Source organism: Salvia splendens, chromosome 18 (genome assembly GCF_004379255.2).
Source record: "Salvia splendens isolate huo1 chromosome 18, SspV2, whole genome shotgun sequence".
In the NCBI taxonomy this organism is placed as follows: Eukaryota; Viridiplantae; Streptophyta; class Magnoliopsida; order Lamiales; family Lamiaceae; genus Salvia; species Salvia splendens.
Window position 1 is genome coordinate 12,447,780 of NC_056049.1, and position 24,113 is coordinate 12,471,892.

General features: G+C 41.8%; 1 long non-coding RNA gene across 1 annotated transcript; it reads left to right on the forward strand.

Moving 5' to 3' along the window:
* The first annotated feature begins 7,763 nt into the window (after window positions 1-7,763).
* LOC121777134 lies at window positions 7,764-8,596 on the forward strand. Its single transcript, XR_006045378.1, has 2 exons — window positions 7,764-7,821; window positions 8,391-8,596. It is a non-coding gene; the product is annotated as an uncharacterized LOC121777134 (long non-coding RNA).
* The last annotated feature ends 15,517 nt before the right edge of the window (window positions 8,597-24,113 follow it).

Genomic DNA, 24,113 nt, shown 5'->3' on the forward strand with positions numbered 1-24,113 from the left:
CTCCATTAAGATAGACGAGATACACTGGGCATCCCTTCCTCATCGTAGTAGTCGCTTGAAGTGCAGAAATTATGGACTTGCGTCGATTCATAGAAATCTCACAAAATATAGTCGGCTCCTTTCCCGGGGTTTGAAAAGAGATCTCTCTCTCTTTACAGCGAATGGTAACATGATTCTCGGCCAACCAATCCAATCCCAAAATTATATCTACACTCCCCATCGACATAACTTGTAATTCATGTGCAACTAGCTTAAGTTCTCCCATAGTAAATTCTACATTCGAGCAATTTGTGATATATCTATAGTTCCTCCTACGGGTGAAGTCACACTCATTGTCTGTTCAGTTCTATTGATAGGCAGTTCTAAAGTATTCACACATGATGATGATATAAAAGAATGTGATGCACCCGTATCAAACAAAACAACAATAGGCATGTCAAGGAGCGTTCCCATACCTGCCAAGTTTCCTTGCTCTTGATTCCCTTGCTGCTTTGTCGGTTGTTTCCCTATTAAAGCATATGCCCTTGCTTGAATGGGAAGTCCTTGACGACGTTGCTGTTGCTGCTGTGGTGCAGGTAAGTATCCCCTCGGTTCGGCTTTTAGTGCCCGCACTTGCGGACGGAACCCTTGATTGTTCTATCCTGCTCCCATCCCCATAATCTTATTCGGGCATTCTCTTGAGAAGTGGTCATTTCCACCACAAGTGTAACATTTATTCCTCTTTTCTCTGCACTCTCCAAAATGGTTCTTAAAGCACTTAGCACAATGGGGGGCTCTAGGCCGGAAGTCACCCCTCTGATAGGGAGCGCTCTACCTACCTTTGTACTGCGGTGGGTTTCTGATGGGTTGTTGCCTCTTGTTATCATATGGAGTCCGGTTTCCATCCCATTTCCTCTTATCTCAGAAATTATGTTGTTGAAGTGGCACTGGTGTAGTATTTGTTATTGTCATCTCCTTAGGCAACGCTTCTACCACATCTAATGCACAAGCCAAAATCTCAGAATATGAAAGTCCTCTGCGACTTGCCACTGCTACTCTTATTTCGTGCTTGAGACCAGCACGAAACTTTTTTGCCATTTTCTCATCTGTATCCACCAACTCGGGAGCATATCGAGTCATTTCACACAATGCGCGGTCGTACTCCGTCACCGTCATATTCCCCTACTTCAAAGTATGGAATTCAACTACCTTTGCTCGTCTATAACTCATGGGAACATACTTATTGTACACCTCTTCCTTGAATATCTCCCAAGTAAGCGCTTCACGGCGTTCAGGGTTCATGGTCCTTAGCTTGGTATCCCACCAAAAATCTGCGGGCCCCGTTAATTGAAAAGTCACACAAGCGAGGCGTTCCTTATCGGTGCACTCTATAAAATCAAATATGCGCTCGAGTGCGCGTATCCAAGGCTTTGCCTTAGACGGCTCTCCCAGTCCATCAAACTGTGGGGGGTTTTGCCTAAAAAATGTATCAATGTATTGTTTGGGTTGAGGCGGGGGTGGTGGTGGTGGTGGTGGAGGTGGTGGTGGTGGTGGTTGCTCTCCCTCTACATTCTGAGGGTCCATAGGGTCCTCCTCTCCACGTCCACGCCTAGGTCTACGTCCACATCTCGGTGGCATTCTGATTCAAAACGCATAGATTAATATGGTCGCTCCAATTATTAATCTCTACATTCTCGTATCAAGACTTCTCACGCAACCTTTCATATATAACGATTATAGAATACGTATACAAAATCAAGCTATGTATGCGCATGTAACACTAACTATCATCACTCAAACTTTCATTCACACTTTCCGAACGTTTATAGTTATTATTTTTTTCTTTTATCCTTTCGGTATTAGAGAATTCCTCGGGGAAGCAAAAATTGAGTTGCTACATACAACTAGGATCGATGGTGTAAGGTCTAACGTTAATCCAAAACAATCCGCAATCACACAAGGAATTCATAATATCATACTTCAGTATCTACGAGACATGACTCAAGTCATCACGTAAAGGCCACATAATCGAGCATACACAAACAATTATCACCAGACGTCTCAACACATAACAACATCATGTTCCTCAAAATCTCAATAGGAAAAGAACTAGCATGCTTTCACTTAAAGTTCAAATATTTCTCAAAAATTTTCACAAGTTTCCACAACATAAATTTTTTTTTCCGCCAATCTAATTCCACCATGAACAACTAATCATTTCCATTCCCAAAATATTTACCTCAAAATCACTTACAAAAATTTTGGTTACCTCTTTTCAGGTTTAGCGCGATGGTCGGATGTTGAGCCTTTGACACTTTTAATTTAATTTTTTTTATTTAATTACTTTGATCTAGGGATACTAATCTAGATCAAGAAGGAAAGAAGACTCTTGGGTCCAGAGCGGAAAGAAAGTTGCTATGATACCACTTTGTCACGCCCGCATTTTTTAAGGATAGAAAACACGGTTGATCGCGACTAGGGGAGGATTAAAGAAGCGGGGAAGAAAGGGGAAAAACATACACATTTGACCAAAAATTTAATAACTGAATTAACCTTGAAAACGTCATAATATTATCCTAACAATAATACCAACTCTAAGTAAATAAAGAATAGACAATAAACAATTTCAAACGAGTTAGACTCTCCACGAATAAACAATTCTAAAGAAAAGGACTCTTAGCGGAAGCGTTCAAGACACGGAAAATGCCGAGTATGAAGACACGACAAATCCAACAATTATTAATCATGACAAAAAACAATCCATGAACTCTGCTCAACATCCTCCATGGCCATCGCCGCTCAATCTGCACATTAAGAAAAACAATATGCAGGGTTGAGTACTTGATGCACTCAGTGGACACATGCCAAAACATAGTTTGTCAAGCCATAATCAAGTGACCTTGGGGGTTTTAATTAAAAGACTAGTACACCAAAAACATATATTTCACAAGTTCGGTCGGCCGACCATTTTCCATCCACATTCACCATCACCATATCTGAACATACATGACAAGGAACGTGGCCACGAACCAAGTCACTAGACTTGCCAACTGCAAAGAGATAGCACACGATCTACGGGGTGTACACTAGTCCGAGCAGGATTTGCGGCCCTACTGGGACCCAAATTCGATTTAACATACATGCCATAGCCACTTCAGATAGGTTCATTCAAATACAAAACATGGCAAGACAAACACTTTCCACCTCCTTTCACATGAAAAGTATTTAGGACATAGTCTTTATTTAAAAAGAAAGCCCACCTCAAAAGCTTACTCCTCAAACACTTTCTATTCCCACCGCAACCAACGTGCACAAGCTCACCCTTTTCGAAATAACATGATATGTGAAATTAGACTTTGCAAAACAAATTAATTTAAAACAATGCATTCTACGTGTGTGCTTAATTTATCCTACGTTCTTTCATAGGGAATCATATATATATAAAGTCCTCGTATTTCTTTCCGGATTTACTTCATCGGCCAAATATCTGCCCAACAATAACTCATTTAACTTCAACTAAACAATTATTGAACCAGCCCAATTATAAAATGATAAGCATCACAACATGTGTTCTAAATCCACACTAAATTAAATACGCCCAGTCCTACAAAGAAAGAATAAACGACGAGCAACTAAATAATTTATTGTCTAGATAGTCTGCTAAATAGATCAAATTATGTGATCCGTTAGAACATGCACGCTTCCACTGCCAACCCCTTCAATTGGTATCAGAGCCAGTCTTTGGCTCTGATTATTTGGGTTTAAATTTTGCAAAATTCATGTATGCATGTATTATTTGATTTCGAAGCATGTTCTTCGTGTATTGTTTAATTTATTATGCATGATGAACTCAAGAACTATCGAATCAAAGACTTGAATTACTCGATAATACGATACGTGCGGTCGAGGTAGGGATGTCGAGACAGTGGGAGCCGGGGAGCTACGATCACGGGGCGACGCGCAGACGAGCGAGGGCTCGCGCTCGCCGCCGGCCGAGACCGCAAGCCCCAAACGCACCAGCGTCGAGAACGACACGACGGCTGGCGTGGTGTGGTGGTTCGTCCGAGAACCACCGAGAGCTGCAACCCTAAGCGGAAGGTTGGGGCTGGCCGAGAACGGGCGCACCACCGTGCGTGCCGCTGGCCGAGAGCTCGCACCACCCGAGACGGGCGTCAAGACGCTGGCCGAGAGGCGCGCGCCACCGCGTGTGCGCCTGGCCGAGAAGCGTCGGCACCCGACGAGCCGAGACGCCGTGACGGGTGCTCGCCGCTGGCTGAGAGGAGCCGCGCCTCCGCGCACGCTCCTGGCCGAGACGCTGGCGCGCCACCTGCGCGCCGGTGGCCGACACGCCGTGTGCGTCGGATTCCGACGAAGAATTCATCGGATTTTCATCGTTCGTCGTTCGTGCTAACCTCGTACGATGAGATAACGATCAAAGATTATTTTAATAATTATTTAATTATTTTCTTAAAAGATATCATTAAAATATTATTATTTAATGGAAATAAAATCTTTTTGGAAGATTTACCTAGATTTTAGGAATATTTTTATTATTATCTATATATATGGAAATAAATAATATTATTTTATTCCTAGATGATATGGATGAGAATAATTTAATAGTTTCCAAATAATAATCTAGGTTTTAGGAATAATTTTATTATTTTCTATATCTATGGAAATAAATAATATAATTTTGATTCCTAGATGATATAGATGAAGATAATTTAATAGTTTCCTAATATTTAAATATCTGAGATCCTAATAAGGATAGATATGTATAAATACATTAAATAATAAAATATCTCTTCCTAATCTTGAACATGGAAATAATTTGAATTTAAATTTTCATGTCTTATTAAGAATTAAATAATTTAATTATTTTAGATATTATAGTAGACATGAATAAGAATTAAATACTAGAACATTATTTTCTTAATGGAAGACGCCAACTATGAATAAGAATTTAATTATGCAGTAAATTTAATACCAACAGAATTTAATTAAGCTTTTATCTGTCTAAAGGCTAAGGATAATTAAAGAAAAACCATAACCCGAAATATCTAAGCTATAATTACGAACTCAACGTTTGTATATGGTCTCCATCAATTGGTCTGCAATTTATGAAGCTTTTTTTCTAATATTATCGCCACCTGCTCTGTGGGGACAATAATCCTAAGAAAATAGCAAGTTCATAAGGCGGACTTCTCAAATATAAATAGTATGAACTAGAATGTAGTTTCCAATATTATCACCACCTGCTCTGTGGGGACAATAATCCTAAGAAACTGCGAGATTCAGAAGTTCACACAGGATTTATGGGATAGCTTGATCTTGTTAGCAGCACATGTAACATCCCAATTTTTTTTGCGACTTTTATTTTAATATGTCGATTGGAAATTTCATTTATGGAATTAAATTGTTGCTACGGGATTGAGTTTGATTATGTGGAATAAATTGTCATGGATGTTTTGGAATGAAGTGCTTTATATTTTTTTTATGTGGGGGATCAATTTAAATAAAATCATGCATTGAGTTCTAGCCAAGTAAAGTGACTATTGTCGGCCCCTCCCATTTATTGGAAATTTTATTCTTTGTTTGATTTGATTAGGTGTTTTTGGATATTCATCCAAATTAAATCCAAATCAAATTATCCCTAAATTGTACTACTTGAAATTCGAACTCTAGCTTACCATCCTTGGGAGTTTCGAAAATCCCCTATTTAAAATAGGATGATGAATTTTTTTCTTTGATTTAATTGGTGCCTTGTTGACTCCCTCCTTTTGAATTAAATTCAATTAAATCATCTCACATTTTATTTCTTCACCCAAATGAAATAAAGAGTTGAAATAATTCCTTGGCTATTTAAATTGTTTTCGGCCCCTTATCTTTTTTTTGAGGATAATTTATTCGTTTTTGTGGAATCCCTTTTTATTCAACTAAATACCATACTAATACCTATGTCTAATTAATTGGGGATGTGAATATTTCCTTTTATTCCTCACCTATACCACACACCCCTATGCCTTATTTTTCCTTGTGGGAATTTATTTATTTGTTACCTATTTTACGGGAGCCCTTTTCCGATAAAGAAATTACCAAATTTAAATCCTATTCTTATTAATTGAGGATTTAAATAATTTCCTTGTGCATTTCCTCTTAAATTTTCGGTCCTTACCTCATTTTTTCTACTTGGAGATTTAATTTATTTTGTTCCCTTGTTTATGGAATATTCAATGTTTTATTTCCTAAATTGTGGATCTATTTATCTCCAAGTAAATACCAAATAATTCCTTGTAAATTCTCAGCCATAATTTTCGAAAATTATGCCTCTTTTAATTGTGGGAATTTTAATTATTGACCTCTATTTTATTCCCCCACAATTAATTAAATTTTGGAATTAACCTAGAGCTATAAAATCACCTAAACTTAACCCTAGCCTCATTTTCTCCCCCAACCCTAGCCGCCCACTCTCTCTCCCTCTCTCTCACGGCTCTCCTCTCCCTCACTCTCATCCTCTCCTAAGACTTCTTCCACCATTGTTTCTTGCACCAATTGGAGTGGATTTTCAAGAGTTCCCGACTAATCGTGCCAACGCTTGTTTCTACCGTTCGTTTTTCTTGATTCAAGAAGGTATAACTAAGATTTTCTTCTCATCTCCTACATGGAAACCTTATTCTTGATCCCTTCATGCATATAGTGAGTGTAGGAATCATAGATCGCGAATTTAATCGGTGGGAATTTGTGTTTGCATGAGAACTTTGATGAATATGCGATTGTGAATGAGTTTATGTGATGTTTGATTTGAATCTTTGGTGAACGATGTGAGTTTATGTGCAAACATGATTATGATAAACTTTTAAGCATGGTTGTGTGTTATAAGCATGAAAAAAATTGGTGTTTGGATGATTGAGAAGGAAACCCTATTTTCGAAATTATTAAGCCTGAAATCTGTGATGTCGGACAGTGGATTCTGACGTACTTTTGACCAACCAAACGATCGAATTTTACCACGAAATTTTAACTAAGTAAAATTCTAGGTGTTTTCTGTGTTTTGTGTGAATTTCAGCCCTTTTTGATGAAAAATGAATTTGTAATGAATTGTTGAATTCGATTGCGCAATTCTGCCAGAAACTTGTCTTCTCGCCCATAAAGTTTCGTTCGTGTTCTCGCCAATAATGTTTCGTTTTCTGTTTGACTGACCAAATGACCTCCTATTGATGTGATTCTTGAACTAGATGAAAATTTGAAGTGTCTTCTGAGTCGTGTTAAATTTTCAGCCTTTTTGGGCATTGGATTAATTTATGGTAAATTTTTCAAATGAACTGCGCAGTGCTGCCAGCAATTTTATGTTCCAACCAGAGAGTTTAATTATTGTTTTGACTGACTAAAAGACGTTATTTCAGTGTAAAACTTTGTCTGGATGAACTTGAATGTGTATTCTATGTTGTGACCAAAATTTAGCTTCATATGAGGTCGGGTGAATTTTTAGTGATTTTTACAACACGGTCGCGCAGTTCTACCAGTTTTCTGCTTGGATAAAAGGATATTTATTTTCAAGTTTAAAAGTATTATATGATGCATGTATATCCAAGGAACGTGTTTAATGATGTGATCGCGTGAGATACGTTGAAATATACTATGGTGTGTTTTTCCATCTTTGTGACGAACGTTGGGTTGGGTAATTTTGAGAGAACGGTGAAGGAAACGATAGGACATGCATGGTAATATGTTTTTGTGGAAGGCTGACTTGTGTTGTCGTTGACAAGGGTGATTGTGTGTTCGTGAACTCGAGGAACGAGAGTTGCCATAAGTTGGATTGTGAATTGTTAAGCGGACGAGGTGGGCTTTCTTTTCAAACCTCTTTATTTTTCTGAAAATATGATGTGGTGTTATAAGGGTGGTTTAAAGTGTTATGTCATGCCGTGATTGTTTTGATGTTGAGATTTTTGCCTGATGCCTAGTTCGTTTGAGCTTGCTCCGTTAGGCTATAGGGCTATGTTGAGATTGTGCTTGATGCCTAGTTTGTGAGTTCGCTCCATTAGGCTATAGGGCTATGATAAACGAATTCGGGTCTGAGTAGGGCCGCAAACCCTATCAGGCTGTGTACACAGAGGGGATCGTGAGCCGTCCTTGCTAGTCGGCCGGTCTCGTGGGCGAATAGTGTGGCCACACTTTCGTCGCACTATGGTAAGAGGATGTGATTGATTGATGGATGAGAAAGTGGGGAGATTGTTTTGACCGGCCGGTCTGTGAAAAGTGTTTTTGTGATACTCGTGATATTTCTTAAATAAACGTAAAAACTCGAGTTCACCGGTATGGATGACATAACTGTTATAAAATGTTTTCGGCATGAGCCCATTGAGTACAACAAGTACTCAGCCCTGCATATCCTTTTTCTTTATGTGCAGGTTGAGGGGTGATGTTGCGGCGGATGTTGAGTGAGCTTTAGGAATTCCCGGATGCGTCGTGTCATCATGCATAGGCGTCTCCCTTTGACTCTCTTGAATACTTGTTTTTCCGCTGCCGTGTTTGAAATAAATTTCTAGAAGTCTTCCGCACTATTTAATACTGCTTTATGACAATAAGTATTTTGAGGCTAAAATCCGTTGCTTAACTTTTCACTCATGTTTTCTGTCTTAAAACTACAAGTATGGGTTAAGTGTAAGCAGTTTGATGAGGCTCGTTTCACGCATGTTTTCTGTCTTAAAACTATATCAAATTCTGTAAACTAGCGTCTAATTTTGAGCCAGGTGTGTGTGAGTTCGTCATTTTTAGGAAACGAGTTGATCAACTGGGCGAACGAATGGATCATGAAACAAAGTTGAAAAACCTGCTAGGCTAAGCTGATCAAGCCAGATTTAACTAGAGCTAGCAGGAGTTTTCCACAACAAGAAGATTGAGCTGAGGACCTGTAATAACCGAGATCTAATTTCTAGAGAATTATGAAATAAATACTAGAATTTGATAAAGAATGAAAGAATATTCATTTATTTCTTGAGTAATACAACATTTTATTATTTCAAACTAAGTCTAAGATTACAAATGTTCATAGAGAACAAAGGAAACAGAAATACATTAGTTTCAATAGACTCTACATACATGTTAGAGTAAAGAAAAAAAAAGTTAGCAATTGAGCCTCTCCCTTAGCCTAGATGTCGGCCTAGTGTTCCGACGGCCCGTTGGGCCAAACCGACGAGATAACCGGGGGAAATCATCCTCCTTTTCTCTGCTAGATACACATCGTTGGGCCGAGAACTACAAGCCCGCACAGTGGATAATCCTCTCCAAAGTCTACAATGTAGAACCAAAGTAGTTAAAAATTGAAGTGTGAAAACTAGCAAACCAAACCAAAGACTACATGTTTTCCTAAGTAGAGAAACATGCAGCAGAGCTTTTCAAAAGAAAATAGTACATAAGTTGGATCTATTTTTTCCCGAGCCAAACCGCACCCACCACGGCCCGTGCACCCGTCAACTCCAGGTAGCGAGCACGATGGCCAAAGGCAGCTAACTCGTCGCGGAGACAGCATCTGGGCAGCCACGTTCTCCTCCAACCGCCCCAGCTCCCCTATGTACACCCTGCAGAAATCAAACAAGAAACATGAGTACAAGAGTCCTTTTGTCCCAAACTAAACACCAAGCAACATTAATTATAAGGTACTACAAGATCATGAAAAGCAAGATATGTTGCATATGGAAACAAAAGGGAAATCAGCTCTTTTAATACCCATGAGTACACTCTCAAAACCAACAAAAATGTCCCTACAAGAGGATCAAGAGTTGCAGATTTTCAGTAATCAAATCACCTATAAAAACCCCTCCATACACCACAACACTTCTCATTTCCATACTTGAAAATCCTCCAGCAATTTGAGTAATAAGTCGAGAGTGAGAAAGGGCAAGAGGAGCTGCAATGTTTCAAAGGCTTAGAAATCGCAGTCCCAACTACATCAGGTAAACACCACCATACTCTCTTTTGCATCATGTAGAACAGCCACCATGATAGAACAAGGACTTAGAGAAAATAAGAATAGCCTCAACAATCAGTAGTGCCAATGCCTTTAAAGGGGCTACACCTACGCTCATGGCGGGACTTGGAAAGAGGTGAAAACGCAATTAGAATGCTGATCAAGTTATATGGAATGATAACCGAACCGGTCGGATCAGTTAGCAAATTTTCGTTGCCACTTAATCACTGCAGTCTTGCTCTCGCTCTTTCTTCTTTGCCAAAGTAATTTATAAACTCCCAATTTTGCACAACAGTAAAGCGGCATGTTCGGGGTCGATCCTACAGAGAAATTGGTGTGTCGAGTGTGTGAGTAGTGAACAGGGGGGTTGGCTGCTGCCACGCTTTAACTTGGGAGTTTTTAACTATTGTCTTTACTCTAGGCAGAATTTAATTAGCTAGCTTGATCAATGGAACTTTAACTACTGGGTCAAGTGAATTGCAGTTAACAGCAGAAAAGTAAATGCGAGAATGTAAACGAAAATAACTTTGATTAAACTAAAAACTGAGTACAGCGTGAAATTTAAACTAAGCTAACACTTCGGAAGCTAAGAAAGCGGTAAAAACTGAGAAGAATCTCAGCGGTAAACTTAAGATAACGCTAACAGAAATGAGTATTCTGCAGCGCATCCTTCGGTCTCCCTTTTAACTAAGCTATCTAAGCTAAGCTAGAGAACTGAACTAAACTAAACTAGAGAGCTGAACTACGCTAGATAACTAAGCTAAGCTAAACTAGACGGAAAGTAAAGTGTCGGATCCCCCTTCTTGTGGTGGCACATCATATATTTATAAGCTCGATTCGACTCCCAGCTGGATAACAATCTTGACATGGAATATTCGCTCATTCTGAGAGTGAGCGACTCATTGATTGCTACATGCTGTTCTTCTAGAATGACGATGCTTTTTGGTAACAGATTCGTATAACAACTTCATCCTTGCATTCTCATATTCCGGCACGTGTCCCCTTCTAGAACGTCGTCCTTGATAACAGAATGGTGCGCCATATCCAGCTCATTTCCTCACGTGTTCTTCTTCTAGAAGCCAACGGTCCCCACCTAACTGCTTCATCACTCCCCTTGATCAACTCCCCCGATTCTTGGCCTTTTTTTACTGTTTGTACTTGCTTGATCAGTTCGGCCTTGCTGCCTTGGTCAAGTAGCATTTCTGCACATTTTAACACTTGGTTTGTGCGATAAACTGATCAAGTAGTATACATTTTACCCTTAAACCGATGCATGAAATGAGCCTTATCAGCTGAATAGGGATATCAAGTTACTAACAGTTAGTCCAAAATATAGCAAGATGTATCTTTTAAAGTGGAGGCAACAAATGCTCATTCCAGTGAGCTAAAATATGCCAAGGGAAATCCATCTAGGCCTAACAATCAGGAGCAACACAATTTCACAGAGCCTCCACACATCAGGTAGCCTAATTTATTAAGGAATTAAGATTTACGAATCTAGAAAGAAGGAAGTAAAATAATAAGCACACACTTAGGCATGCATACATGCAAGATAAATAATTGCTTAAAGCCTAATTTAAGTATGTTATTTGTTATAAAGGAACGTTGTCGCACGATCAGTAAAATCCAGTCAAGGAAACGCACATATGAAAGTTTAAGCGAACTATGTGGGCCTTCTTTTCTTTCAGAAATATGTTTTATGTAAAAACATGAATATTTTGAATGAGTTGTCATGCCCAGTTTTGATTTTATGATTGCCAATCTGTTTGGCTGTGCCAAACCAGTTTAATCGAATTCGGGTCCCAGTAGGGCCGCAAACCCTACTCAGACTAGAGTACACATAGGCATCGTGAGCTAGCACCAGCGTTGGCCGGTCCAGTGACCGTTGGAATATGGCCACATTTCCGGTTCACACAGATCAGATATGGTATTTCATGAGAAGTTCTATGACTGCAGTCTATTTTCAGAAAGAAATAACAGTTTTAGTGACCGGGAATTATTTTCAGAAAAACCCTGTGTTCACTCAAGTTTGGCTGACAACTAAAAGAGAAATGTTTTCGGCATGAGCCTACTGAGTATACCAAATACTCAGCCCTGTATATTGTTTTCGTTAATGTGCAGGTTGATCGTAGTCGCAGCGGAGGAGGTGTTGGGAAAGAAATAAATTAAGGTAGGCAAGAAGGAAGATAGCTGATGTAGTATGCCTTCATACATATTACACCGTCTTGGTACTTTTCCGCTGCGAGAATCTAAACTTTGTTTTAGTAAAGACAATGCCCCATAAATTACTCTGATTCCGTATGGTTGTACTCTCTTTCACATTCAGACAATGTTTCTCTTGTTTTGATTATCCATTTATGATGAGTTGAGACCATTTAGTAAGTTTTAGTAGCGAAATAACTACACTTTCTTTGACTAGGGAGTTGTGGTCGTGACAGGACCCCACCAAAAGCCAGAGGGCAGGAACGACAATTTGAGAGGATGGTACCCTAGGGATCAGAGCCCTACGCCTCTCTATAAATAGGAAGCCCAACGCGAGTAGGAGGAGTTCTTCTTTTTCCACAGATTTACATGGAGCATTACTGGAAGGCCTCAAGAGGGGCTGAATTCGGACCAAGTTATATTGAAGATAACCGAACCGATTGGATCAGTTAGCAAATGTCGTTGCCACTTGGTCGATTCGAACTCGCTCTCGCTCGTTTCCTACCAATGTAATTTGTAAACTCCCAATATTGCACTACTTTAACAGTAAAGCGGAAAGTTCGGGGTCGATCCCACAGAGAAGTTGGTATGTCGAGTGTGTGAGTAGTGAACAGGGGGGTTGGCTGCTACCACGCTTTAACTTGGGAGTTTTTAACTACTGTTTTTACTCTAGACAGAATTAAATTTTGCTAACTTGATCAAAGGAACTTTAACTACTAGGTCAAGTGAATTGCAGGTGACAGCTGAAAAGTAAATGCGCGGATTAAAATAAAACAACTTCGATTAAAATTAAACTAAGTGCAACGTAAATTTGAAACGAAGCTAATACTTCGGAAAATAAGAAAGCAAGTAAAACCGAGAAGAATCTCGGCCGGAAATTTAGGAATACGCCGACAGATAACAAGTATTCTGCAGTGCTTCTTTGATTGCCCTTTCTAGCTACGCATTACTTTATCTAAGCTAAGCTATTCTAGAGAACTGGACTAAGCAAGAGAACTAAACTATGCTAAACTAGACTGAAAGTAAAGGATCGGGTTTTTTTTTCATGTGGTGGCACATCCTCTATTTATAAGCTCAACTCGGCCTCCAGCTGGATAACGATCTTGACAGGGAATATTTGAAGGGGTTGGCAGTGGAAGCGTGCAGAAATATCTGATCACATGAATTTGATCTATTTAGCAGATTATTCAGACAAATTCTATTCGCGCAATTATCACATGTATCATGCTCATAACTTGAATTAAAACATGCTTTAGCATATAAAATCCCTAAAACATGCTTACTACGGAATTAGCCAATTTAACTCGTTGATTCAATCAAGAATCGATGATGGATTGCTCCGTCTCCACGTGAAGATCTTCAATACAAGACCTCGGATCTTCTGACTGGTGTCCCGGACTATACATTGATATTTGTGTGGGCAAATTTCACCAACGTACTAGGACTCGAATAATGGAAGACAGAAACTGCTCACGGAGGAGGCACAAATTTCGAATTCTCTCTCTCTAGAGGGGACGAATTTTTTTTTGAAAAAAGTGTTTTATGTCTCCTTTATTCTCCTATTTATATTAAATCACAAATTTGGCCCAGTCAGGGATCTAAGAAAGAATTGGATCAGGCCTCACCCAATCAGCTTTTTACTAATTAAATTGAACCCACAATTTAATATAAGCTTATATTGGAATATTATAAGCAGCCACTACAGAAGTAATATTGTACTGCCTTTCCAAATCCGAGATTACAAGTATTTCGGGTTTCCTTTATTTGCGTTCAATTCATTTCCCGCGCTAAGATACAAACATCCATTAATTAATCAATGCCTACTATGGACTTAATTAATCAACATATTTAAATTCCAAGAGTGGACTTAGCCAGAAACTCTTATTTATTGTTCATAGAGTAATCAAACTCCAACTAGCTAGGTTCCGAATAATAAAATCTTGTTTCGAGCTCCTCTTGTGGATGTTATCAAACGAGACTCTCCTCGCACACGATTCAACGTAATAGCAATCCTAGCACCACTAGATAATGATCACCACTACCCAATATACCTAGATCGTTGGGTTACGAATAACCCGCACCTTTGGTAAGTCAAAGTAGTAGATACTCAATATCGTATGCTCAATGCTAACGTACATTGATTAAGAAATTATTATCAAGACCTCGTCTTTCAGTAGATAGCTGAAACGAGGATTTTCTTCTTTTATCGCGTGTGCACAGAAATAGATCACTGCAAGCGCTTGGTCAAGACACCACGCTCCTTAAATCCACTAGAGCACAAGGTCTAGGAACTTAAGAGAACATAAAGTGCTTGGTCGTTGGACACACATCGACTCCCCTTAAAAAAATATAAATCCCTCAACCCGAATACTATGAATTAGTATAGGGAAGTGGGGTCGATCCCACAGAGATGGACTCGCAAAGTAGTGCTCAGAGACTTTGGACAGACAAATGGCTGCTGCCACGCAACAAAAGGGTTGAGAATTTTAAACTAACTCTAGATCTAGGCAGAAAATGTAAATGCTAGACCTAGGACATGTTAAACTTGTAAATTCAGACTTCGACAACAAGAAACATAACCACTTCCTAGACAGTGTAAACAACTACTTAATCTAGCTAAACAGAATATGACTGAAAGTGGGGACCATAATTCCAAAAATGGCAAGTACGGAAAGAACTGCAGATTAACAAACTCTGACGCTAGCTCGCAGCAAAATGCATCTTCTCCACCCAATTGAACTTGCAGATGAACAAACAGAGCAAAAAGCGAGATTCGAACAGAATATAGAGATTTGGTCGTCGTTATCTTGCTGCAACTCGGAAACACATCAGATCTGCGTACACTAGACGGAATGAAAGAAAAACACGTAAACTAAGCATGAAAATCAGATCGAAACTACTCAGATTCACGTCAGAATGCTTGATCCACTCCGGATCCAAGACATCCGAACCCAACAACCAACAAATCCAGCAAATCCAACCAAAATTCTTCCACAATCCAACTCCAATCTCCCAGATCTGACCATTAACCTGCAATAACTCAGTAAACAGCTGCGAAACGCATCCAACTCAGACAATTTAAAAACTCCAAAATCTCAATAAGCGAAACGATCAAACCAGAAATCAACACAATCGCCATAACGGAAAATCAAACTTGCTTTTAAACCAGAAACTATTCGGTGAAAACAGCGAACCGAGCTTCGAACAACGAAGCTCGGCAGAGTAAGCAAAATGCGGAAAGCGGAAAATAAATTGTTTCTTCGCTCCTAACAAGAGCGGTGTTACACCATTTCGGAAGCTAAGATGAAACCCGGACGTGCGAACTGAGATCTCCTCAAAACTAGTATCAAGTGTGTGTGTGGGAAAGTGAACTAAGCAACAGACTGTGGTGAGGTCTCCCCCGGGAAGATCCCTCCAGCTTGCATGCTTCTGCCTTTTATAGATGCGGACATAGCCCTTGAGTCTTCGTAGAAATCTCTATTCTACCCTTCAACTCTGGAGCTTCCTCCGTCGAGCAATTCTCTTCATAATCGTTCACTAAATCGCCAGTTCCTCGACCTTGTGATTTTTTGGTCTTCTTTCCTGGACCTGGCGAATTCCTTCACACACCTGGCTTAAAACGTGCGTTAGTCCTAGTAAAATCACGAATTAAATCCCTAGACCCATGCATGAAATTAGCCTTATCAAACTGCTCACACTTAAACCATGCTTGTCCTCAAGTATGAAAGACAAGAAAAAGAAATAAGGCGAATTTCAATGCACGCCCCCCCCAAGTACTATTCTACAAACAAAACAGACTCCTAGACCTAGACAACTACAACACGAAACACATAAAAATCACAAAAGAAAAGAAAACACATAAGCGCATAAACTGGTATTTTCCTAGCAGCCATCCCCACAAGTTTAAGGTCAATCCAAGCGTTTACAGCCTCAGATTCCTCCCCTTCCCTTCTTCTATCTAGTCGAGTTGTCAGTTCGTCAAGATAGCCTTCTGACTTCCCAATTGTTAGATTCACTCGATCACTCATTCCTTACCAGGGATGTTAGGATCGGATCGCTCTTAAGTTAAAGTTACTCCACTGATGCATCGGGTTATGAGAGTTTCTTCTTCCTACCGTCTCCTTTTTTATTCCTGGGTCTGGTTACTACTGCTTCCTGCCCTTAATTTTTTTTTTTTTTTTTTTTTTTTCCCTGGACTTCGTCCAGCTTATACCTCCGGTTTTATTATTTTAACTCCTCCCCTGGACTTCGTCCAGCTTATACCTCCTTTTCCTGGACTTCGTCCAGCTTATACCTCCTTTTCCTGGACTTCGTCCAGCTTATACCTCCAGAAACCCTTTTTTTTCCGTCAGACTCTTCTCCCTAAGCATCAAGTGGTAGCCCATTCTTTTTACAAGTTAGCTCAAAGTGTATAGGCTTATAACTCGCTCTTATAGTAGGGCTGCACAACTGGGTTATCTAAGGCATCCTCTATCGTTCTCACTTCATCCAACTGACTTTGATTTATTAAGAGAAAAGGATTCACAATTTAGCATGTATTTTCTCTTCAATTACTCTCCCTAAGGGGCTTTTTTGCTATTCATTTTACCAGTTATGCAAACACGAAACCTAAAAAAAACTTCTACAAACTCCTAGACCTAACAGAATATGTACAAGACACTATCTGCACTAACTGCGTCCCCCCTCCCACTTCATTTATGCTTGTCCCCAAGCAATCCGTATGAAGTGGAAAGCAGGCCAGTTAGTGGCGACATGAAACGAACTCAACAAAACACAAACTTCTCACACTTAGACCAAGCATTGGGCTAAGTGGGAGAAGGAACAACATACAACACAAAACATGTTATGACATATAACCCCTTCTCACACTTAGACCAATGCCTGGTCTAAGTGGAAGGGTTCAACACATATATACAGAACCTAGCATGCTGACAGGTAAAACAGAAATAAAACGAAAGAACTGTTAAATAAAAGAAAGAAAAAGTTACTTGGGTTTGAGGGGAAATTCAATTCGGTGTCTGGCCCCCGTGGGAGCCAAACTTTGGTGGCACCGTCGGCTGGGTCACCTTTGCTTTCTTCCTGGCCGGCATCTCCGGCTTCACTGGTCTGTCATCAGCAGGTCGGGGTATGGCTGTCCTCAGGACCACGGGTCTAGCGGAAGAGGGGGTGATGTGAGGCCTCGGGCCTTGTGATGGCTTCTGCGCGGATACACTTCCTGGACTTAGCGTTGTAATGTTGCCGCTAGACCCAGGAATAGTTTCTGATGCATCCGGGAACTTTTTGTGCAGCCATTTCAGCATGGTCGTCATCAAAGCAACACCCTCCGCCATCCTGTTGGTTTGCTCACTTGACGAAACCACCCAATCGGTGATACGTCCCCTCAGGACTGCGGCCTCTTCCCTGCTTTTTCCGAATTCCCTTCGGATCTCAGTCATTTCCTTGCGTACCCCGTCGATTCCTTTCCTTACCTCCTCAACTTCTTTCTGAACTCCCTGAACCATCAGCCTGACTTCGTCCTCAGTGGCTTGATCCTTTACCTCCACACCATCGGGTTCCTGCTTGACTTGTGCCTCTGACTTACCGACCTCATAAAAACACACCTCCTTCCCTCGGGCGATCAGCAACCCCTTGTTGAAAAAAAAGTCGAAATTGAAGACTTCCGGGGCTGAGCACATCTTTACTACACGGCAGGCCTTGCTGATTTTAATTACAATGTTGCGCTGCAAATAGGCCCCGAGAAGATGGCACGTGTACAGATGCCTGGACGGGTTGGAGGTGACTTGATGGCAGGCTTGGGCTAACCAATAACCCAAATGAACTCGTACTCCTGTGGCCATGCACCATGTAAAGTATAGGTCGGCGGTCGTCAGGGCGTTGTTGGCAGTGCCCATCAAGTTGTAGCTAACAAAAGTTTGGGCGAATCGCAGGACCCGATTTTCTATATGGTGTGCCTTCGAAAAACTTGTTTTAAATTGACCCACTCTTGAGTGAGTCAAGAACTCCCACGCACCTTGTGCCTGAAATCCTGGCGTCAACTTCGGCGGACCAACCATTCTGTCGTTCCACAGGCCCTCATCATCTCCTGTTCTCGTTAGCAAGCCCATCCGCAGCGTCCACTCCCGGATACTCATCCTATGTTCTTCATTAAAAAGCCTGAAAGCTATGGAATCCGCATCCAAATCGGCGGTGGATTTGAACCGGAAGGTGGAAAAGAATTCACGGGCCGCGTCGACTGGAACTTCGAAAGTGCTGTGCTTTAGTAACCAATCAAAACCGATTGCATCTATATACCCCCTGAACTCATCGTTAGAGCTAATATGTTTGAGTTCCGCCGGGTGGTACATTTTTCCGGACTTCGCCACCTTTCCCTTAGCACTCTTTTCCTTGTATATGGCCACACGTTTTGGATCGTCAAATCTTCTCATATTGTCTAGCAGCTCGTTTGTAATCCAAATCTCCGTCGGCTCAAAGTTCAGTACATCCTCGTCTTGCTCCTCCTCTGAATCACTGGACCTGGCAGGATTCTCGGGGTCCGCGGCGTATGGTACCTTGGCGGGTGGAGGAAGTGGAGATTCAGTAGATTTCCCCCTCTCCTTCTCGGTCGAGGAGGAAGCAATTTGTTTCCCTTTCCTCTTCTTAGCCCTCGCGCGGCGCCCCTCTTCGTCACTCTCCCTTCCACTCGGCCTGGGGGAGTCTTCCTGCGCAGACACGGCGGTCGCTAGGTCCAGCGTATCCTTTTCCTTTTGTTGGGCAGAAACGGCAATGTCATCAAGAATACTCCGACGTGTCCGTCTCCTTGTTTCCCTTAGATTAAGCTGCGAATCGGCCTCCTCAGAGACCTCAGTTAAATCCACTATCATGTTGAGTCCTGCATCGACAGTTTCTTGAGCCCCCTCAGAATCGAGTGCTCCACTTTCCTCTGCTAACAATGGGGTTGCCCCCGTGATATAAACAGGGGTTTCTAACCCCGTAAGATTTCCTTCAGGTTGGGCTTCAGTGCCCACAGATTTTTCGGGAGTCCTTCCCGCATCAACATCTTCCTCAGTAAATTGGGCTTCATCGCCCCCAACTACGTCTAGGGTTTCCTTTTCAGAATTTAGGGCTTCGCCGCCCACTTGAACATCATCATCATCAACAACGGCATCTCTCTCAACAGACGCCTCCAGAACAGGGGTTTCCCCCTCAGCCCTACTAACAGTAATGGCGGTGTCTTCAACTACCGCAACAAGAGCATCTACCCCCCCAACAACACTCTCCACCAAATTCACAGCAGAAATATCAAGGTTTACTCCCTCTGAAACACCATCACCTCCAAACTTTAAAACAGGGGATTCCTTCTGAGAATCAGAACCTAACCTGGGTTCACCTACGGCCAATAACGTCAGTCCCGCGGCCAGATCTGTCTCTACTTCGCGAATCTCCGTAATGGGTGATCCTGGAACGTCGGGCACTGCATCGTCCTCCGGCCTGGTGGCGGTTTCTGGGACTGTGTCCTGGGCAGAGGTGGTTTCTTCTGGAATAATGGTAGCAGCCTCCGGCGCGGTTTCTTGTACAGCAGTGGGTGGTGTCTCGACAACCTCCGGTTGTGTCACGGTGGTTGTTGGAACGGCTGGCATGGGTTGTCCCATTGCAAACATCGCGAACGCTTGCATCGCTTTATCGGCCCCTCCGAACTTCTGAAATAGTTCATTCATGAACTCCGCCGCACTCTTCTCGGCGGATCCAGAAGCGCTGCTGGTTCCTTGTTGGTTATCCATGGTATTCTGCAGAAAATTTTGAAAAGAACTTGGGCGAAATTTTCAGATTAGGGTTAGAGAGAGATTGAAATTTGGGGTTTTTTTTTGATTTGGGAGAGAGAATATTTGGAGAGAGAATGAGTAATGAAAAAAATAAAAAGGCCAAAACCGATCATAGTGTAGGCATTGGAGAGGACAGTTCCTTTTGCAGGCGGGTGCAGGTGGTGACGCTAGCGACCGTACGCCTCCCCATAAAGTGCTCTTTGAAATCCGGACTGGTGCCAATTCCCTCCAAAACTCTTTTACCCCACAATTCCTTGCTCAAGTAAATTCCTTCTGCCAAAACACACTAAAAGAAAACATCAAACTAAAAAAAACAAATATGAAACGCCGAACTCCCCGGGTCTAGGATATGACAGCATCAAAAACATTCCCGATGGGTCTGGTGTTTCGAAAATATTTTTGGAAGAATAAAATTTTTTATTTGTTTGGATTTTTCTTGATTTAAAGAAAGCAATTAAATATTTACAAAATTGTTGTAAAGTGTTCTCAAAATTTCCTGGATCAGGGTATGGTCAAACTTTTAATTACTAGACCCAGGAGATATTTTAAAAACACTTCCTTCCTAGACTGGCTAGGTGATATCAAAGAGTGCGCGTAGTGGCACTTCGTCCACTACACACAACTCTGAGCTATCCCTAAAGACCTTTATCCTATGTCCATTGACAAGAAAAGGTATGAAATTTGGTGCACTTCCCTGGATTTCAACTGCTCCGTTTGCTCGAAGTCCCATGATGATGTAAGGCCCAATCCATTTAGACTTTAACTTTCCAGGCATCAACTTGAGCTTGGATTGAAACAAAAGGACTTTCTGTCCTACCCTGAGTTCCTTGACCCGGAGATTTTTATCATGCCAAAGCTTAGTTTTTTCCTTATACCACATGGCAGATTCATAAGACTCAAGCCGTAACTCTTCCAGTTCCTGGAGCTGCATCTTCCTCTCTTCTTCACAAGCCTGCGGATTCATGTTGATCTCTTTGACCGCCCAGTATGCTCTGTGTTCGATTCCCACGGGTAAGTGGCACATTTTTCCGAATACCAACCTATATGGTGACATACCAATAGGTGTCTTATAAGCTGTCCTATAAGCCCATAATGCATCATCCAGTCTCTTACTCCAATCCTTCCTAGACGGGTTCACCGTTTTTTCGAGAATGGCCTTTATCTCCCTATTTGATATTTCTGCCTGGCCATTGGACTGAGGATGATAAGGTGTAGACAACCTATGGTGGACTCCGTATTTCTTCATGAGAGCCTCTATTGTACGGTTCTTAAAATGGGTTCCTTGGTCTGAGATGACAGCCCTAGGGATCCCGTACCTGTTGAAAATGTTAGACCGCAGAAATTTGGCTACTTCCACAGCTTCGCAGGAGGTCGTAGCTTTTGCCTCTATCCATTTCGAAACGTAGTCCACCGCCACAAGTATGTATGTATTCCCATATGAAGATGGAAATGGACCCATAAAGTCCATACCCCAAACATCGAAAATCTCACAAACAATCACCGGAACTTGTGGCATTTCGTCCCTTCTAGAAATTCCTCCAATCTGCTGACACCTTTCGCAATTCTGGCAGAATTCGAATGCATCCTTATGTAATGTAGGCCAGTAGAAACCACTGTCTAGAACCTTCCTTGCAGTCTTCCTAGGTCCAAAGTGACCCCCACAAGCTAAAGCATGGCAATGATTCAGCACATCCCTTTGCTCCCACTCCGGAATGCATCTCCTAATTACCTGGTCAGCTCCCATTTTCCACAAATACGGATCGTCCCAAAAGTAGTATTTGGCTTCACTTTTTAATTTCATCTTCTGGGCCCGGGAAATTTCGTCGGAACTGGGCACTTCTCTAGTGACCAAGTAATTTGCTAGATCAGCGAACCATGGCTCTGCATTCGCCTGGCATTTCCTTTTTTCAGCATCTCCTGGACCTGTTGCTGCCATTACTTCTTCCCAATTGATAGGTCTAGGAGAATCGTTAAAATAATAAAGATGTTCTTCCGGGAACGCATCAGGTATTGCTTCATCCGTCTCACCTTGGTAAATGCGACTCAGGTGATCAACCACCTTGTTCTCCGTCCCCTTCTTGTCTCTGACTTCCCAGTTAAACTCTTGTAACAGTAACACCCATCGGATCAACCTTGGCTTAGACTCCTTCTTTGCCAGTAAGTACTTTATCGCAGCGTGGTCTGTGAAGACTATCACCCTCGACCCGAGCAGATATGGTCGAAATTTTTCAAAAGAGTACACGACTGCCAACATTTCCTTCTCCGTGGTGTCGTAATTTTTCTGGGCTTGATTTAGCGTTTTTGACGCATAGAAAATTACGTAACTTTTTCCATCAACTCTTTGACCTAGCACCGCCCCTACTGCATAGTCACTCGCATCACACATGATTTCAAACGGCAAACCCCAATCAGGTGCTCTGATGATGGGGGCAGATACTAATCTGTCCTTCAGCAGCTGAAAAGCCTTAATGCATTCCTCATTAAAAACAAACTCAACATCGTTATGCAACAGATGAGTGAGTGGCTGAGCAATTTTTGCAAAATCCTTTATAAATCTCCTGTAGAATCCTGCGTGACCTAGGAATCCCCTCACTTCCTTTTGATTTGTCGGGTGGGGCAGTTTTGATATCACGTCCACTTTTGCTTGGTCCACCTGTATGCCCCTTTCCGATACTACATGCCCCAGGACAATTCCTTCAGGGACCATGAAGTGGCATTTCTCGAAATTCAAAACCAAGTGCTTCTCTTGACATCTTCTCAGCACTACATCCAAGCTCGCCAGACATGAATCAAATGAATCCCCGTATACAGTGAAGTCGTCCATAAAGATCTCGATGCAATCTTCCAGCAGGTCTGAGAAAATACTCATCATACATCGTTGAAAAGTGCCTGGTGCATTGCAAAGGCCAAACGGCATTCTCCGATATGCATACGTTCCAAACGGACACGTGAAAGTTGTCTTCTCCTGGTCCTCGGGGTCCACGTAAATTTGGAAATACCCACTATATCCGTCCAAGAAACAGAAATATTGCTTGCCTGCTAATCTCTCCAGCATCTGGTCAATGAACGGAAGGGGAAAATGGTCTTTCTTGGTTGCCTCATTCAATCTTCTGTAGTCAATGCACATCCTCCAACCGGTGACTAGCCTGGTCGGTACCAACTCATTCTTGTCGTTCTTGACAACCTGGATTCCCGACTTTTTGGGTACCATGTGTACTGGGCTAACCCATTCACTGTCGGGTATGGAATAAATGATTCCTAGGGATAACAACTTCAATACCTCCTTCAATACCTCTTCCCTCATATTGGGATTCAATTTGCGTTGAGGGTCTCTGCAGGGTTTCGCTCCTTCATTTAATCGAATGTGATGCATGCACAGATCAGGGCTAATCCCTACCAAGTCAGAAAGTGTCCAACCAATAGCGTTCTTGTTCCTTCGGATGACTTTCAGCAGCTCCTCTTCCTGTTCCTTGATCAAGTTGCTGTTGATAATCACCGGAAAAGTCTCATTCGCCTCAAGGTAAGCATACTTTAGGCCTGGCGGAAGTGTTTTCAACTCCTTCTTGGGAACATCTTTTTCCTGGGGCAGGGGGTTCTTTTCTGCTGCTCCAGTCGTCATCCCCTTAGTCGATCCAGGAAGATCTTCCTTGCTTGCCCCATAAAGTGTCTCCCTCGATCTGGCTAGCTCGGGCTTGGTGCAAAATTCCAGAATTGCTTCTGCTAGCTCTTCATCTGACAACTTGCTCGTATTCATTGCTTGGCACCAACTGGCCACCTCCCTATCAATAGCATGACTCATCTCTGAGTTCTCAATCTGTCCCTGCATTAATTCAGTCTCGAGGTATTCCTGGACCAAGGGGTTAATGATATCTACAGAATGCATATTTTCAACATCAAGTGGCTTCTTCATTGCCTCATCTATGCTGAATGTATATTTATCCCCATTGTAATCGAGACAGATAGTACCATCAAAGACATCAATGATAGTCTTAGCAGTTCGCAGGAAAGGTCTCCCCAATAATACTCCGCCAGACTCTACAGACTCATTATCGCTCATCTTAATCACATGGAAGTCAGCCGGGTACAGGAAGTCGTGTACCTTGACTATTACGTTCTCGAGCACTCCTTCAGGGCAGATGCATGACCTGTCCGCCAATTGGATC